Raw genomic sequence first — 19,304 nt, 5'->3', positions numbered from 1 at the left:
AAAAGATCTCATAAGACATTTAACTACAGAAAATACTGAGCAACCTAAACACAGATACCACTACAGGCACCCACTATATTTTATCTTCTGTGCATTTTCCAGAAGGAAGACCTGACAGAAATCTATACCGAACAAGCAATTACATGAACTAACAAGGTCTTGGTACCTTCAAATCTCTCAGACTTGATATATAAAACTACATACACTCCAGCTGAAGTTCCTCCCATGAAATTGTATTCATCACACAGCTTCTCTGGCAGCTTACAACATCCTTGTGTGTGCTACAGCTCTCACCACTGCTAGGACTCAATCTCATCCACTCATTAGTTTGCTTTTACAAAGACCTGTCGGACACTTTTAGACATCTAAGGGGCTAAACCAAAACCCAGCAAATTCAAAATATTTACGAAGTAGGGGAGGAGAGAGAAGTGTTAAGGAAAAAAAGCAAACTGGAAGGAACACACAGAGCATAACCACCCCAGCTGGCTTCCATACTAAACCAAAAACTTTGAGGGCAACCTTGCCTCAAAGCTGTTGTTGGAAATGTAGGATACAGCAACTGCAATCTCAGCAGTGACTGCCATGCAGCACAGAGACCCAAGCTAGCACTGAGCACATGCACTATCCATGCATTTGCTAGAACCAGACAAAGACTAAAATGGAAAAGCTGCAAGTGACAATGCGAGGCATGTTGGCTGACTCTCACACGGTGCAGTGTCAGCAAAGACATTCTCTGAAGTACAGCCAGGCAGTACTTCACATGTAACTTTCGAACACAATTCTTTCTGAAGATGTCTCGAGAGCCTACACCAGGTATTAATCCAGATTTAAAGGAATACTTTAAAATACATTTTAATGGCCTTAGATTTGACAATTTGTATGCATTTTCATGCATTCTGTTTGATTCCTTCTGCAGTTTTATAGACCTTCTCATTCTGTACTGCTACAGGTCAAGATGCTCAAGAGCTCACTAAAACAGATATCTAGCAGGCAATTAAAATCCAAGGCAATCTATTCCAGCATTACTCTAATTTGTAGCATGCCAGGTACTATGCTGGTACCATTGATCTTCTGCCCTTTGAGCTAAAACTTCTGGACTTATGCCAGAACCAGAAAGGTGACAGCCACGTTAGCCCAACAATGTCCCTAAGCTTGAAGGGGAAGGCTGGTTAGCTCACATGCAGTGCTGTGCCACTGCTATTAAATGCTATACACGTGCAACCACAAACTCAGCAGAGCGTTACATTGTGCCAGGTAGGCACTGAGAGCTAAAGCTATAATAACAAATAAAATAAGTCCAGGGCACAGGTCTGAGCACTAATCCGTAACTGCCATGGTTTAGTTCGAGCTTACTACGGGGCCATTGATGTACACGAGATCCCATGAGGCCAGGGACTGCTCACAGTAAACAGCAGGAGCCTGAGCTGGGCAGAGCCACTCTTGGGAGCAAAAAAGCAGGCCGCAGACAAGTGCAGATGTAGTCCCTGCCTTCCTCTGAGCTAGCTCAAGAGTCTCCAGCACAGCTTTACAGCTAGTTATAAATAAATTTGTCCATAGTAGGATGAAATCTAAAGCCCAAGGAAGCTTCTGCTCTGAACACTACTACAGATTTCTCATGTGTGTGTTAAAACAACTTTCTCAAGGGCACCTGCATTTCCTTACTTCACAAAGTCAGTGAGGTAAACTAATGAATGAATACAATTACTGTAATGTCACATCAAAATACAATCTCATTACTACCCATAAATAAATAGAGTGCACACAATGCAGAGCAGCACAACTATCATGCAACTGTGCTGCACCACATTAGTTATCTAGATGATTCTGTATTTTGTCTAAGATGTCCAGTTAGGGCTTTGGCCCTTTCCATTCCGTGAAAGTACAGACACAAGTACAAAACACTTACCTAATGTCAATATTGTAATTATCCTGTTTGATTCATTTTCATTTTTTTAAAAATCAAGACAGGTAGAATAGTTTAAAACTAAGTGAGAAGGAGGAATGAGATATAAGGAAATCAAACTTCATCCCAAAAGTAATTGTTTTTTCCACTAGTAGAAACCATTTACAGATCCTTCCCCACACAAATACCTTCTTTCCTAGATGCAAAAAAGGAGCAGATCAGATGATATTAACCTAACCAGAAGCAACAGTCTGCTCCTCACATGTAATCATGAGACGGGACAAGTCTTTGTGTTCACAAGACAAGCTAAGGCCCTGAGAAGAGAGTATGCTCAAAGCTGTTTGTTGTTATTAAAACAGTCCTTCCCCTTGCAGACAAGTCTCTGACCATCCAGTGTCTCAGAAGAGGTGACTGAGACCAGGTGATCCATTCCCAAAGGACAGCTACAGGCTGTAAACCCCTCTCAATTATCTTTCTCATGGGGCAGTCAAGCAACTTTTTGGTATAACCATTCACTGACATAATGACAACAGCTCAATTTCACAAGTAGTTTCATTAACACTGCATATGTTCATCTTAATGACGTTCAGTGCTAATTAACATCGTTATAAACTGAACAGCAGTGGCACTTCAATAGTATCCTAAGTCTTTGGTTCAAAATTTTGAGCACAGGGATAATAAAACACACTGACTTGCAACCCACGGTGCCAGTATTCAAGCACTGAACCTGCTTGAAGTTGCAATGTATTTCAAGAGCTTTGGCATCTCAGCTAAGTACTAAGGTGATAACAAAGAGAGGTTACAGCAAACAAGATAGCTACTGCTGTTAATGTTTTTAAGCCAACAGAACAGTCACTCAGTCCTAACACTAGATTCAAAATAAAAAATCCACCACCTTCATAAGAATTTTTCAACCCGGCAAAATAGCTTTGAACATCTGACACAAAGAGGTTTTTGTACCTCCTTCATCAACAAGAGGAAAAGACTGTACTGCAGAAACCAACCACTATTTAGGGGTATTTTGCATTATACTACATATACCATTACTTCATTTTCAAATGTACTATTAAACACTAACATAAAATTACTTTACTTGCAAGCACATAACAGCCACATACTGCTGCAGAGCCGAGTTTTTATTGGAACCCGTAAAATGCCACTGAAATAGAGAACACTGTTTCACAAGTCCTCTTTTTTCCCCATGTAAAAATGTGAACATGAAAAACCATACAAGCAGGTACAATGTTCATATAACCCTCATGTAACTTCCCTGTTACAAGGAATAAAGTTCTAATTTGTAGCTAAGTTTCAAAAAAGCATTCAATCATTTAGTTCTGTTTTCTGACAATACCTGGGGAAAAAAAAGCTAAGCATTCTGGAAGAAAGCAGGATCCAAACCTAAGAAACTAGTCCGAATTTCAAGCATTTAGCTTCACTTCTATAGAGTTGTGCTGATTCTTCTCCCACCTCCCTTCAAATGGATTTTCAACTCTTCTCTCACTTTTAAAGCTAGAAAATGAGACATCTCTGGATCCTTCTTTTGTAAATTATAACACTTAGGGAAGAGAGGGAGAGAAGAAGGGAGAGGCAGAAACAGATTATATAATTCACTTGTTCATACAGTTTTAGCTAGGGTATTTAAACACAAGTGTAAAAACTGCTTTTTCAGTACTATTCTCTACCAAAAAGCACTAGCCATGCTAACTCTGGATATTTCTGGATTGCTTTTATCCTCTCCAGCTGTTCACAACACTACCTTCCAATATGTTCCAAACAACTAAGTGATCAAAGCATTACTTGATTTGAATTTGTCCACTAGATCTCTGTTTCACCAATTACTTCTTCAAGTTTGACCCTTGTTACTTCTAATTACTTTTTCCTATTGCTCATAACTGAAAGATTAAATGAGGATTTTATCTAAGAATTCCTTCAACCGCTCCTGAATTTTGGTACTTGTATCAGTTTGTGAGGTCTGTCTATTTAGCCCTAAGTCACTTATAGCCCCACTTCAAGAACATAAAGACACCTGTCACCTACAGTTAAGACTGCACCATACTTGGGAATATTTGATGACTACTATCAATTCCTTTGTGAGTTTTTTTAAGTGAAGTGCAGGTTTACAAAAATAAGGAAGAGTTAAGCTCTCTTCCCTCACCCAGCACTTCAGAAATTTTCTATCTCTGGGCTCTCTGTGTTTCTGCAATAGGCAGTGTTTACCTTGCCTATAATTATCTTGCCTGTAGCCAGCTCTACACAGCTACAATTAAATGAATTAAAATGACTGCTTCCCCCTGCCCCTGTTTTCAGAACTGATGCATTATATATTTCAGTTAAAAAGCACATTCACAATATGTGCCCTCTTGCCCTCGGCAGGCATGAAGTTGTTGGCAGTTTGAGGCAAGTCATTACACTTAACATGCACAAACAAAAAGATACTTCAACAATGCAAGAATGGAAAACCTCAATTGAGTTGCTCAGGTATGTAAAGTACCAACTTATATGCTAAAAAATTATATTTAATGATGTCAACAATCAGTAGATAATGACTAACTTCTGTTAAAATAACCAGGATGAGCACCCTTCGCAACATTTAATTACTGGTTATTATCACACCTTTGTTTTACAGGAGATGTACTTTAAATTACCAACAAATTTGAAAGTCTTTACTGCATCAACACTACATATACAAGTGATTAAATCTAGAATACACAGTACACTGTTGCACATTCACACCCAATTCCAATACTGTTGTTTGGACACAGAATAATATTTCCTTGTTCTCAAATGCTATCTAGCACATTAATTAACCTTAAAAAATTTCCAGCTGAAAACAGAAGTACAATAGTACAGAATTCAAATAAAGTCCTGATGATTTTAGCACATGATAAAAAACCCTGTGAAGTTCTGCAGATCTTCTGGCTTTACCTGGATAGGGAGACAATTGTATAATAAGGCAAGAATTAACTTAAAGCTCTCAAATTATTCCGCAGTGCATACCCCACAGTTCAAATAGCAGAGTGGAACTGTCTGTGGCAGGTGTTTCTCCAGACTACTACAACCATTCATGCACTGTACAGGCAAGCCCTAAAAACCCACAGAACCTAATTTTTTTTTAAAAAAAGCCTTCTCAACTTGAAATGGATGGCATGTTTTAAGATGATATTAGCATTTTCCTTTTGTGTATATTAACAGAGGCATCCTAGCAAAGATTCTCCTACCATCTCTGTATGGCAATGCAATAAACAGTACTAGATTTGGGAATTCCCAGAGCTATGTCAAGTACCAGTCAATGACTACCCTGCAAGACAATGCAGAAGTCAGGGTGGGGGAGGGGGGGTTAAACAAAACTAGAACTGAGTTTCTGTCAATACTTCCTTCTTCAAGGACTGCAAAAGAAAGGCAAAAGAAGGGGAAGAGTCAAGGAAAAAAAAAACATCCAAGGAAAGGATAAACTATGTTAATAGCTTTTACATAAGTATCTCCTTTTTTCCTCACTTCTCAGTGTTTTCTTTCACAAAAGCTGTGGGAAAGCATCATGTTTCACTCTTTCCTCCAGCTGCTGTATAATCAATACAGTGCAGTCTATTGAACTATTTTATTCTGATTCATACAACAAGCTGTTAAACACATTTGGAAAGTAGATAATCAGTGCCAGTACCATGTCATTCATGAAGATATGTTTATTTTCAAGGCATTAAAATGCTAAACCATAACTTTCTTCTGCACAATTATGCAGTTCTTCCGCATGGACTGAAAGCATAAAATCCTATTTCAGCCCTTCCAATTTGAAAAGAAAAAACTTCTAGAAATCTCAACTGCATCCAGCAGAAGGAGGGAAGGCCCTCTAGGATTTATTTGTTTAGGTTTAGTATTGTCTATTTGACACATACAAAAATATTCCAAAAATAGTATCAAACATTTTAGCTTTTAAAAATTAAAAAACAACTATGATTGGTAATTCCAAAAGTGAGGAGAGAAGCCTTGTTCACAAAAACGAAAGAGATCTTTAAACAGTTCAGAGATAAGAACTGTAATGACTTTTATATAGCACTAACACGTTTAAGCCTGCAGTCTGCGTTTCATCACCCATTGTCTTCTTTAATTTTTAAACATGCAGACAAAGTTATGTTACACTTCAGAAATGCAAAAAAGAAAAAAATAAAGTCTGATCTTTGCCACAGTTTCTTCAGCAAGAGGAAATTTGTGCTGTGGCCCTGCCAAAAGGCAAACGTTCAAGAGGTTTATGTTTTTGCTTACATGAGACTCTCGAGGGAAAATAAATAAATAAGTAAACACACAACCCACTGCCCCCCCTGCATGTCCAGAGATAAAGGAAACAGGGTTTCCTGTTGCAGGTTTGCAACCTGAGAGCCACCAGCGGTGGTGCTGCTACCCCTGCAAGAGACACAAAATGGGCTGGACACCAAAGGAAAAGTGTTTCACATTAGTATAAAAAAGAGCTTGCTATACGGATGGTTTTCCTTTTTTGAAGTTGTTTAACCTGTACCTACAATAGCATTTCCAAGAGCAGTGCCCTCTGAGGAGCCCTCCAGCTAACACCAGCTAGCAGCCTGCAGAGCCCACGGAGGCTTAACCCAGGAGTCCAAGCTCCTGCTGGAGCAGGGCTGGCTGCCACAGTGCTCCCAGTGGCTCATGGCTTTGTCCTGTCAAGCTTTAAAAGTCTCCAATGATGAACATTCACCAATCACTCCGGGGTGGTCTGTTAAATGCTTTGTCACCCTCAGAATGATTTATGTTAATGTTCTATAGGTTTTTCTGGTGTGTATAAACTGGAATTCTCCTGGAGAAAACGAAGCTAAAAATCCCTGTCCAGAAGTTCACCAAATGTGGCCCAACACTTAACGGCCAGAGGTTCAAGCCAACAAACCACATCTGTGTTGTGAACATCCAATTTAGGAGGCCAAATTCTGTCTGAAGTAAAATTACTCAAATACAAAAAATTTTGATCTGGGAGACTTGATGCCCCCACCTTCAGCCAGAGACCCATGTCTACTCTGCCAAATTAGTTGCTATAGTAAGACCAAGTGACAAAACCATGCATATAAACAGCACTTTTGAAATCAAATTAAAGTACTGTTTGAAACAAAAAGAAAGGAAAAAAAGTTAAATACCAGGAAATAGCCTCTCATATAAACACCAATCGTCACAGATCTGCACCAAATACTTCCAATGACAGTGTGAATTCATTTTGAGTGAGCAAGTAAGACCAGTAGTTTCCAATAAAAACAACACAAAAATAAAATTGCAATCATTTGAAAAAGTTCCAAGAACAATGTAAAAATGTTCTTGGGGCTAAGCTGTGGTGCTCAGTTGCTGGCTGGGGTTAAACCACAACAGCAACCTTTGGTCAAATATACAAAGGCATGTCTTAAAAGTGTCTGAGTCTCTAGAAAGCTGTCTGTATGACCACCAACAAGAAAACCCCAGATATCTATCAAAACTGCTGACGTGAACAACCGGGATACGGAAAGTTCTGCCACCACAGCAATCGTTTTACAGATATTATCTGCTACTCTTAAAAAAAGTTCTGTATTAATCCTATTTCTCATCACATCAGCATACAATAAGCCTGTCATTATTTATTCAAAAGTCAAAAGACAATTGATTTAGCTGATGGTGCTGTAAAACGCATCATGACTCGAGAAACTCAGAGAGCAGAGCCATGCTATGCAAGGAGCCCTTGGCACCACCTGGAACCCCACCATCCACTGCACACAGACAGGCAGCAAGGCAGGCTACAGAGCAAAGGAAGAAGCTTGGCAATTTCCCCCACCCAGAAAAGTAAACCTTAAAATCCACAAAACAATCCAGCCAAGTACATTAAACATAACTAAGTCTCACAGGCAGACCCAACACACAGCTTTTCTCGAAGTTATGCTCAACTTCTGACCCATACCTCCTAGCAGCCTGGAAGAACTTGTTTCCTGACGATAGCCAGTTGAGGGTTTTTAATCCACTATAACATCACCAATTAGGAAAAATAGGATATATTTTAGGGTTAACTGAAGAAGCTTTCACTAAATTAAAAGTCCATGTTAAAGCACAAGTTCAAAGTCAACACATATCTCACAGCTGCAGTAATAAAGTAACAACCAGTCTCTCCGAGGTTTATGTGAGTATTTTGAGGTACAATTCCTGTTACCTCAAAAGGTAAACAAACAACACAATTTTAAAACCCCCAAAAGCCATCTGAGCACTGAAGGTAAACCATATGGATTAATGAAGAACAATCCAACTTTAAACCAACTATATGACACATGCCAGTAGCTTCTTAACTTTTGAAAACTTGTAAAATAAAATTTGGTCTTCAAAAATCACTCCACTAATCACTACAATCCATCTGAAGAAAGCATTCTTCCCATTCTACAGAGCCTAAGACCAAAAGTAAAAGAGTATTAAAACATCAAAAAAACCATAAAAAATTCTAAGTGCCTCTCAGGCCTAGGCATGAACCACTAGTCCCAGTAACAACTCTTCCTTCTCTATTATACACATTCAGAAAAGTTGTTCTACTCAGCCATGCATTTTTCAGGAACTTGATCTCTCTTGAAAAGAGACATCCATCCACTCTGCAGGGAACAAGAGCTATGACTACTGCACTGCAGCATCCAGCATGAGCTCAAGTAGTACAAAGACACAGCTTTGCAGAACTCCACTCTGCTTACAAACTCAGACTCTTGAAAGAGCCATGACAAATATCTGGTTAGCAATCATACAATTCAGAAGTTATCAAGATTATGAAAAGTGTTCTGTCTCTGCATTCAAAAGAAGTGCTCTTTAAAACATGCTTCCATAAAGAAAACAAAGACTTGTAAATACTTAGCCTCACTTAACACTTAACATAAAAGACATGTGGCAGAACTAAATCAAGTAACTCACCCAGTAAACTGGTGCCACAGAATGCAATATTAAAGAGACTGAGACGACGACATAACTTAGCTTTACATATGCAAAAACAGATACCTAAAACCATTTTATCTGCTGATTCATATTCAAAAACACAGTGAAAAAAACCAAACAGTTCTAGTCTCTGCAACTCCTAACAGGCTTCCCAAAGGCCAGAGTGCGAAACTACTATCAAAGCTAACACCAAAACTGCTACAGACTGTGTTGCCAGCTGCATAAGAATTAAAAATCAAAATTAGTCAAAACCACAAAATTATTGTCATTCACCCTCACCAATGGCCATAATCTGCAGGTTTACAACTGAGCCTTCAGTTCATCATTGCTGGCAAGGCTGCACCCCCAAAAAACATTGATTGCCATTCATTAGAGAATATCTCAAGTCACACAGAGCCATCAAATCCCACTTTATAAACCTCCAGCTTGAGAGTCCTCATTCAAACATTTCACTGCACTCTGTGAAATATAAAGCTTAGACTATTTAAAAGCTGCTGCAATTTAGAGAGATATACTTTAAATCAAGTCCCTGAAGTCAAATCTCCCTGGAAACATAAAATACAGAACAATATAACACTTTTTTTCACTCAGAGAAAGATACTGAACATATGATTAATTTTACATGCCAGATCAACAAATCCTCACCTAGCAGTTCTTAATTGTGTATTTACACTGATAAAAGAAATAACTGCACTTACTATTGCTGTATTCGTGTCATAACTTATTAACAAGTTAAACAAATGGCTTTCAGAATAAATGAATAAAATAAAACCTACAAGACAGATAAAGAAGTAAACAGAGCACAGATATTAAAAAAATTAAGATAATTAAATCATGCCTTATTGAGTTCTAAAATATTTAAATTAAAGAGCTGGTGAGAAATAAAAGGAATCTGCCTGAAGCCAAGGAAACAACATGTTTGCCAAATAGCCAACACTTAGGGTCAATGAGAATAAATTTCAACTTCTGAAAATGTCAGCATTAGGGAAATCAACTTGTGTGACTGAAATTTTGATGAAGGCAGAAGCTCTGCTTCTCTACCCCAGTAGGGCATCCAGGATTTCTAACCAGTAGCAGTAAGAACTCAATAGCTTGTAGCAATCCCCTTGCTGAAGGGATTAAACTACTGATATGGAGAAAACTGTTCTTTTTTCTTCTCTACAATAGACATGCTATAGGACAAAATAGAGGAATAGAAAAGAAATTCAACTGGGCCTCAACCTTTTCTCTTACTAGCCTACCTCACACTTTCCCAGTGTATTTCTAACATTATCCTCATGACCTTACTGAAATTCAAAATAACCAGCTGGAATATTTTATGTTCTTAAGGTTTGTTCTCCTATCTTAGAAATAAAAAATGCCTCCACTGTAGCAGAACTAATAGATCTGAAATAGACATTTTAAAGGATATATTTGAGACAGATTTACAAAACTGAGAAGACAGCAAGAGCTAAACAAGAACAAAATGCTCCCGAAGTGCCAGAAGAATGCTTATAAGCATGATGAAAGAAAAAAGAACTCCTTGAAAACCTGCAGAAGGGAGAAGAGGCCACATTTGGACATGGTTTTTAAAACAACAGCTATCCAAAAGTTAATCCCAAACCTTAAAATAACATTTCAGATAAACATGGCGGGGGGGTGGGGGGGGGGGGGGAACCTCTTCAAGTAGAGCCAATGGTGTCCAACTGAAATGACAATAATACCTTTTACTGTAGAAAAAATAGATTATCAATTACATGTCCCCATATTAAGTCTTCAGTCATGGCTGCAGCTCCACCCTTTCACAGGTCTGTGTCAGTGCCTGCCTCTACACCTGCTAGCCTTTTTCATCAAGCAAATTTTTGCAGCCCTACAACAGTCAGAGCTGACATCCCATTTTGCTTCTGACTTCATGATCTAAGAGGTTTTATGAACCACAACTGAGAGCTAAGTATGCCTATCCCAAATAGCAATGATGAAACTAAGCATTTTATTAGCATCAGTAATACCTTCTTAATGCAATGTTGAGCAACTAAGTGCACATCCTTTAATCAATTGGCCATAAATAAACACTTAAAATGGTGAAAAAAATCTTCTGTCCCTAGCTTCCTATCACCAAAATGAGACATAGTATATACACAAAACATTCAATCATTAAAATTCTCCTTTTAGCTTTACCTAAATAGAACCTATGGGGTTGTTCTTTTAAAACCAAGAAAAAATTACTGTGAAGTTCCCACACTGTTTCTACATTAATAACTGGTACAGCATCTGATGGCCTAAGGCATAAAAGCCCTGACATTGAAACACAAGTTAGAGATCTCTCTCTATGATTACAATTGCCACAAACTTCTACCTTAATACGTTCACGTCTCTCTCACCACTTCGGCTGAAGAGGAATGGAGTCTAGCCCAGCAATACATTCCGAATAAATAACAACCAAAGTCTCCACCTGAGAGAACACAGATACTTGCTACCCAGTTAGTACCTGCAGCAAAAACTCTTCTCCCATTTACAAAACTGGTTTATGCCTTAATTTAAAGGAAACAAGTGCTTAATTCCCATAGTTAGAAGAAGAAAAAAAAAAACTATCAATCAAAATTCCACCATGAAAGGGGTGCTTTCTAAAGAAAACACCAATCTTGGTTCATCCATACAGATCTGGTACCGAATGAAATCTGACACCTTTACCCTGAAGACAAATTTGCATTGTATTATCAACTAGGGCTCCGTGCTCACAGATGCACCTCATTCATTCAGCAAGCAGTAACGGAATCATTAAAGCAGCACCACTAAAATTTTGTAAAGCGATTTTGCAAGCAAAAATTCTAAACACGATCTGGTAAGCAGTATATTATCCAAAAAAATGCCTCTGTTTTATTCCACGGGTTAAAACGTGCCTCCTCAATCTAAAACATACAGATGCTGTGGCCAAGGTTATACAAGGAGATCTTCACTAAGTTGAGCAATTCCCATTTTGTATCACTGCTTTACCAGACATGAATGAGTGCACTCCTCATTAAACGAAGTGAAGCTGCATCACAGCTATCCAGTACAAATAACACAGTTATTTTTAAATACAGCATGAGAACGTTAACATCAGGACTTCATGCAATACAAAACGGGGGAAGAGCAAAGAAACTCGGCTAAGGAAGGTCGCCTTCTCATCTACCTTTCCTTGCTTCTTCACCTCCTCTTTCCTTCCCATAAGATTCAGTTTAAGGCATTCCCTGTTTTCCCACTTCTCCAGGCTCCCAGTGAAGAAATCAACCACCCGCAAACATTTTGTTCCTCCACCCCCCCCCTCGCCAGCAGCGCATTCAGAACATCCCCACCGGCACTGCCACCAAATCACCTAATTGTTATCATTACTGCGGTCTCAACACCGGCTCGGAACAAAACCAGTCCGACTACACCCTCGCTGGCTATAAAAAGTAAAGAAGGGGTTAAAAAAAAAAAAAAGGGAAAAAAAAAAAGGGCTTAAGTGCAACTTACAGCGGCGAACAAGAGACAAGTTATCTAGCGAGCCGTGAAGGCGAGCGGCGTGTGCCGCTCCGGGCCGCGGGGGAGCGCGTCCCCCGCCGCAGGGCGCCCTCGGCGCGGCCGCCTCCGCACGGACGCGCAGCGCGGGAGCCGCCGCCGCGGAACGCAGCGGGCCGGGCCGCCGCCGCTCACCGCCGCCTCCGGCCGCGCTGCTCCCGCTCGGGGCTGCCTTTCCTGCGGAGAAAAAAGACACAAATCCGGAACCTAGCACCCGGCACGGCTCGCTGCGGGGCGACCCACGCCCGACCCGCCCCAGGGCTGCCGGCACGGCGGGCTCCCACTGCCCCGGGAGGGCTCACGGCGGGCGCCCCCCGCCCGGCTCCGGGCGCTGCGGCGGGAGGGAGCTCAGAAGGCCACTTTCACCCGCACCCCGCTGCCCTCGCCTCCGTTAAGCCCGGGGCGGCGGCTGTCGGGCTGGGGGCCGCGCAGCCCCGGGGCTGGGGGCCGATACCCTTCCCCCGCACTCACAGCCGCACACCTCCTTCGGCCAGCGGCACGCCGGCTTCCCACGGTCGGCTCCGCGGCAGGAAGAAGGGGGCGCGGCGCGCAGCCCGCCTCGGCTCGGCGCTCCTGCTCGCAACTCACCCAACAAAGTTGCTGCGGCGGCTGCCGGCGGCTCCGCTCCGCTTGCTCGGCTGGGCTGGGCTGAGCGCGGTGCTCCCCGCCCGCGCAGCCCGGGATGAGCTCACCCCGCGCCCGCCCCGCCGCGCTCCGCCCGCCGCCGCTCTCGCGAGAGGGGCCGCCCCGCAGCCCGCCCGCGCTCCGGCGGCGTTCCCGTGGCAACAGCCAAGCGCCGGGCCCAGCGGGCGGCTCAGGCCCGCGCCGAGCTACCTGCGTTTTGATTGACTTCTTACCATTTTGGTATTTACATCAGTTTCCAGCCTCCTGGAGACCTGTAGGGAGAAGGTCACTGTAGTTGCTAACACAAAGTCAAAACCTACCAGTACCGTACGGATAGTATATCCTGAGCTCTTTTGCTGCCAGTCAAATGAAAATGGATTCTCCCTTAGATATCCATCACAGATAACAAATTAAAGATGTGGGAAGGCACATCTAAAAAAATAAGATGCGTCAACATCACCCCTTGTTCTGCAGGAACACTGCTCTGTTTTCAAATGGCCAGAATTTTGAACAAAACAAGCTATGGATAACCCATTCTGGATACTCTGCTGGTGGTTGTTACCGTCCTTGGCTTGGCAGAACGCTAACGATCTCAGTCAAACCACTTCAAGTGAAGCTTTCCCTGAAATTAGGACACTCTGATTTGGACTGGCAATGTTCCAGCAGTGTGCAGCATGGTGATAGCTACAGAGACCGAGCGCTGCTGAGCGGCTGCTCTGCCGCAGAGATGCTCGCTTCACACCCCATTCACTCTCCAGAAATGTCCGGACAGCAAAGACCAACAAAACTTACATACGGATCCATGTGGCTTGACAACTTCTGAAGATGTTCCTAATGGATCTTCAGTACGGATATTTAAATATCACAGTATTTGGTACTGTAAAAATACCCAGATTTCCAGAGAGCAATCACTCTCTTACAGGTTCTCAACTTGAAATCATGACCCCTGCAGGTGTTACGGGGTCAGAAAAAACAATCCTGATCTCATTTTCCTGAGAAGAAGAAACATTATGGATGGATGAAGAACTGATCCCAGTGCTGTTCTGGCATGGAACAAAAAGTAGAATTGACAAGCTAGGAAAAAAACAGGGACAGTTTCAGTATTTAAATATGTTTATCTTGTATCACCCACCTGAAGTGATTTTTTTTACTTTTAAAAAATGTGGGGTTTTTTGGTTTTTAATTAAATGAAAACTTTTTTATTGGCAGCTGGTGTCCCAGTCCTATAAAAGGAAGTCCAAAGAAGCTTACAGGCCTCAGGCTCATACACACAACAGCGCTGGATGTGACTGCAGCATTAGGAACTGTGGTGTGCAATTACAGAATTTGCCTTCATCAGAGGAATTTAGATAGTGAGTCTGTGGCTTGCAAGTTCTTTAATGAGGTTAATGAGGCTAGCACATTCTCAAACCGTTTGTATGATCTTCCTTCACACACTGCTGCTGTGTCAGATCTTCAGATGAGGAAGATATTCAGAAGGGGTGCACAGGGAGGGAGAGGCTCTGACACCAAGCACCAGCCCAGCCTACGTGCTATCTGCAATGAGGCCACCATGGAGGCACACACCCTTGCCTGCAGTCCAGCCTGCAGCTGGCTCCTGCTCCTGGGCCCCTGCAGTTTCTCCCTGAATCCCAGGCCAGAGAGCTTGACATCTGGGAGTGCAGGGGTCCCAGTGTGAGGGCTGCTGGTGTGAGATGCTGCTCTCAAGAGCTGTGATTGGAGGGGGGAAGCAGCGCTCAAGAACAATATGTGTTCTCACAGGTGTCAGGATATCCAGAACTCATTTATTTTCTTTTTGTGGAATTACAAACTTTTCTGTGTCTTTATAATAAGCAGTTATTAATTAGGCTTGAGGCAGGGAGAGAAGGAGAATTTAGAGTTTACCCCTGGGCTGTGTAATAAAGTCATCAGAATAGGTGATCTAAAATAAGAGGGATAACAGGGGTTTTACTCCAAAATAATTATCTTGCCTCAATAATGCACAACTAATTCCAGAACAAAAATACTCTTTTCGCTTTTATAGGGTACTCACACACCAGTCTCTGCTTAACTAGCTGTTACAGAACGAAGGATGCACAGTTGGTTTCCCTCTGTAGAGACAAGCCTCAAAAACTCCAGTGATTTTGAACATCAACTCTTCTTCTGCCACTAACTTGCTGTGTTACCATAGGCAAGTCACTTAATTTCTGTTCTAGTATTGTCCTCTAAACAAAAAGGGAAAATGATACAGTTATTTACCTCAGAAGAGCAAGGTGAGTGTAAACTAATTAGTATTTATGTTGCTCTTTGAAAATTTGGCTTTATGAAAGGATAAATAGTGGGACTGTTCCTGAGCAGAGCTGGCTGGAGCTATTGGAAGCACAGGGAAAATCTGACTAAGAACCTGAACCACCCTGAAACTGAGTGCATATTCATTGATGAACAATGAACATGTGAAAGTTTGTATCCAGCACACCCTTCCAAGAAGCATTACAATTTGGATATACAACTCCCCAGAAAAACAGACGAAGCAATTCACATAGCAATGATTTGATAGAGCCCAAGATCAGTGCATTCCAGGATATTCATGTTCTTAGGATGTCTCTATATGTGGGGAAGGCTTTAGGCTCTTGGAGTGCTTTCTAGCATTATTGTCCTGGGGATTAGAGGACCGTCTTTCATATGGATCATTTCAGTGATCCAGTTTATAGCACATAAACAGTTATACTGCCATAAGAAAAGGCCAGTTTTGCTTTGGGCATGGGGGACAGGGACAAGAGGCAAGTTCTTTAGCCAGCTTTGGCAGGAAAGGCAGCGTCCTGTGAATTATAACTTCTGTGTTCTTTTCTTTTTTTTCACTCATCAACAGGTCTTTTCTGACATCAAGTAGATATAAACATTCCCTGACTTCACCAGTTATAATTCTAGGCAACTCGTACAGTTATTTGAACTCTCTAAGGGACTTCAGAGGCATTTTAAAGCAATGCTCTCTGCAGTTTATAAGAGTTCATCCTGAAGTAAATCTGTTCCATTTAATTGGCATGGGTAATTACTAATAGGGCATAAAAGTATTTGAAGTCATTAAAACTCAGTATGAGAAATACACGTTAGCTAGAAGTAGGAAAAATATATTTTTTTATAAATGCAAGGAAATGTTTCAGACTTTGATATATTTAACATAGTAGAAATACTGAAGGGTTCCTCTCAAAAAGGATTTGAAAAGAAAGCATACAGGAGCATTTGCAACAAAGCAGCACATGGAGCAAAGTGTGCAGGGGTGCCTGAAGGCTGGTGTGAAGAGATTGTCAAGTAAGAAGTACAAAATGAAATGATCAGTGTCAAGCCTGACAGGCCAGAATTGTGACCTCTCAGCTATACATGGGCTCACAGAGGCACCCAACCACATTGCAGCTTCCTCCTGCCAAGCCTGTCTGTCCTGCTTTGCAGTCAGTTGCCTCTTTCTCACAATTTGCAAGGATCTGCGTTATTCTTATGGATTTTGATGGTCTGCCAAACCACTGGAACAGAGAAAAAAGCCCAGAAACTGTACTAATGGCAGCCACTTAGTACCTAGACAGCTATAGATTCCTCAGAAAAGAATTGCAAAACATACATTCAGAGCATGTCTCAAGTCTGCATTTACAGAGGTATGTACATAGCCATTAACTTTATGAATCAAGAAGGCTTTTCAATAGTAAAGGCACAGTTAATAACATTGGCTGAAAGGTTTTTTGTGACAAAACCCCACATTTTATTTGGATGCACATCAGAATACTTAAAAATATTATTTTGATGTTACCTTTTGGTTTTAATTTAGTACCTGGAGCAAGAACATGGCCGGTTAGACCCATGTACACTAATTCAGCATAATGTGTCAAGTAGTCACAGTGCTACAGGCTTAGGAGAAAGTGCAAGAAAAGAGAAGGAAAATTAGAAATTGTCCTTGCCTGACAAGAAGGTAAAGCAAAAGGGATGTTTCTGGAGAGAGGGTTCTTTTGCTTCAAATTTGCAAGTGATGTGATACGTCAAACATTAAATCATACTATTCAAGTATTTAAAAGCAACATAAGCAGAATTTCACTGCTTTATTCAATAAAAAACTCCCTTCCCATGCATTAAAAGATTAGGGATGAAAATTCAAATACTCAAAAGTAATAAATCCCAAATAGCATCTGCTTATACCTTTATTTGAAATTTCTTGGACATAGACACTCTACAATATAAACTGCATTTACATGATTGTATAACTTTCTCCCCAGTTTCTCTGAAACCTGGAAAACCAGAGCACAGTTCCATGCCTTCCTTTCTGCAAACTGTTGTTGTCTAGCTCTGAAGACAGGTGGATGTGTTGCCAACTAGGTTGATCTGGAGTGTTCATCAGAACAGAATGTTTCACAAACAGCAACGAATGCCTTTTTACCCCTTTCCTGTAAGGTGATATTGTTATCTCCTTTTACGGATCAAATAGCTAGCGCCTGACTTTCCAATGCAGTTAGGAAGGGATAGCTCTTCTTTTCCAGAAGCACATTTCCCCAGGAATTCACTTGTAATTGTGAATACTTCTGCAAATCAAACCCCAGGCTCCCCGGAGTAAGGCATAAGTAACACTACAAGATGGCATACACAGGCACTGCTAATGGAAGAGGTAGATCTGTATACTCCACACTCTGTTCCTTCTTCCTCTTGGCTGCCTGTTCCTGCCCCTGTGCTGCCCCAACCTTTGTGCTGCACAGATGTTCATGTGACTCTACAGCCAACTAACTCAGAGACCTGCTCCAGCTAGAAACTAACCCAGCAGGAAAAATGACCACTAGTGTTCAGCCATATCGGTTTCCAGTTTATACTGTGGCCTCATAAATGTTTGATACAAGATAGGACAAAATATAGGAACAGAAACAGACAGCCAAGAGGGCAGGTAGGTAGGATTCCTTTGCTCAATGGCAGTGTCAGCTTGCTCTGGATAGAAGTGTTCATTGAACTTCAGAATTAGGGGCACAAACACGTCAGTTTTGTTCAAGGACTAGACTTAAAAGGAAAAGACACCACTGCAAGAGAGTGTGGTAGCGGTGGAAAGGACACAATTGCAGTTCAGCTGCCCTTTTACCATGAGACTGCTGAACTCTTTTTTTTGACTGCCTGTTTCCCTTGAGTTTTCCTTCTCTGTGGGACTGTGGGACTGTTCTTCACTGATGGGGCTCACACAATGAGTTCAAATGCAATATTTAAATTGTCATCTCTTCGTAGCTTTTCTGAGCACTTTGCAGAGAAGGAGGTCCGTTTTATTCTGCAAATGAGTGTAATATTTAAGACAAGTGAGCTGGAAGGAGGAAATGTGGTTTGGTTCTTGCCCAAAGGTTGTTTCTATGTTTTTTGAAGAACACATTCTGGATGACATTCATGTGAAGTCCAAACTGTCTCAGGACTGACTTCTATGCTCTGGCACCAGAAGTCCTTCCTTTCCTTTCTGGGAAATGGCAAAATTTCAGCAGCAGCCATGGAGAACATTCCCACCAAGAACAGCTCACAATAGCATGCTTATAGCATGTGCCTGGGAAGTGGAACTGGTAGCTGGAGATCGATATGGTCCCAAGAGAAAATAACCCGAGTGCTCTGTATTCAAGGAAAGTTTAGTCCAGGCAGAAAAGAGCAGCACCACTTCTGCTGGCAACATCTCAAAATGAAAGCGTGCCCTCTCATTTCTACTTGTAATAAGCATTTCTCTTCAGCAAAGAGTTCTAGGCTGTTAATGCTGAGGAATGGAGATATATCCTAGTCCTGTCTTTGATGTTAACAGTAGACTCATTTAAAAGGGGAGGAAAACAAAACTCAGTATCCTTAGAAATTTCTAGAAAGTTTGAGCAGCATTCTTAAACAAACTTGAATGATTCATTCTGAAGAAAATACAAAATAAAAAGCCCTCAGATACATTTCATTTTTGTGTTTCCATAATTCAAGGTGACTATTTTTTAAAGTATTTTATACACAATTAGACTGAAATATGGTTTTCTAGCTCTCAGTTTTCTGAGCAAAATATAGAATGACACAGTTATTAACCTTTGGGAAACCTCTCCTACACACAACAGAATTAAATTCTACAGAAAACTGAATAGCATTGGGAGAAATTCCAAATTACTTACCACTCATTTGTTTGATGGATAGTTGGGCTAGCCATTGCTTTTTACAGAGCTGCCAATCACTGAGAGTGCTGGGATATATTCCGAGAACTCTCTTAGAATCACAAATTGCAGTCGCAGGGTTCCACGGCTTAAATTATTATGGAAGAAACAGTTACTTTGCATGAAAAGAGATGATACTGTTACCATGAGAGGATAATATTGTGGTATCAGCAGCTTCCACT

The 19,304-nt window shown here is 41.2% G+C and overlaps 1 protein-coding gene across 7 annotated transcripts in view; it reads right to left on the bottom strand.

Moving 5' to 3' along the window:
• The window catches only part of SIPA1L1 (signal induced proliferation associated 1 like 1), a 207,035-nt gene extending 194,638 nt beyond the window's left edge, over positions 1 to 12,397 (bottom strand). For 5 of the 7 annotated variants that reach the window (XM_039551749.1, XM_039551752.1, XM_039551748.1 and 2 more), the window contains exon 1: positions 12,299 to 12,397. The gene's annotated coding sequence lies outside the window, so the exon portion shown is untranslated. The remainder of the gene's footprint in view (positions 1 to 12,298) is intronic. The other 2 variants (XM_039551753.1, XM_039551750.1) reach the window with 2 other exon arrangements.
• Positions 12,398 to 19,304: the final 6,907 nt, after the last annotated feature.

The sequence above is a fragment of the Corvus cornix genome, chromosome 5 (genome assembly GCF_000738735.6).
Source record: "Corvus cornix cornix isolate S_Up_H32 chromosome 5, ASM73873v5, whole genome shotgun sequence".
Taxonomy (NCBI): domain Eukaryota; kingdom Metazoa; phylum Chordata; class Aves; order Passeriformes; family Corvidae; genus Corvus; species Corvus cornix.
The sequence above is the reverse complement of the archived record's forward strand: the minus strand, read 5'-3'. Positions and strand labels throughout refer to the sequence as shown.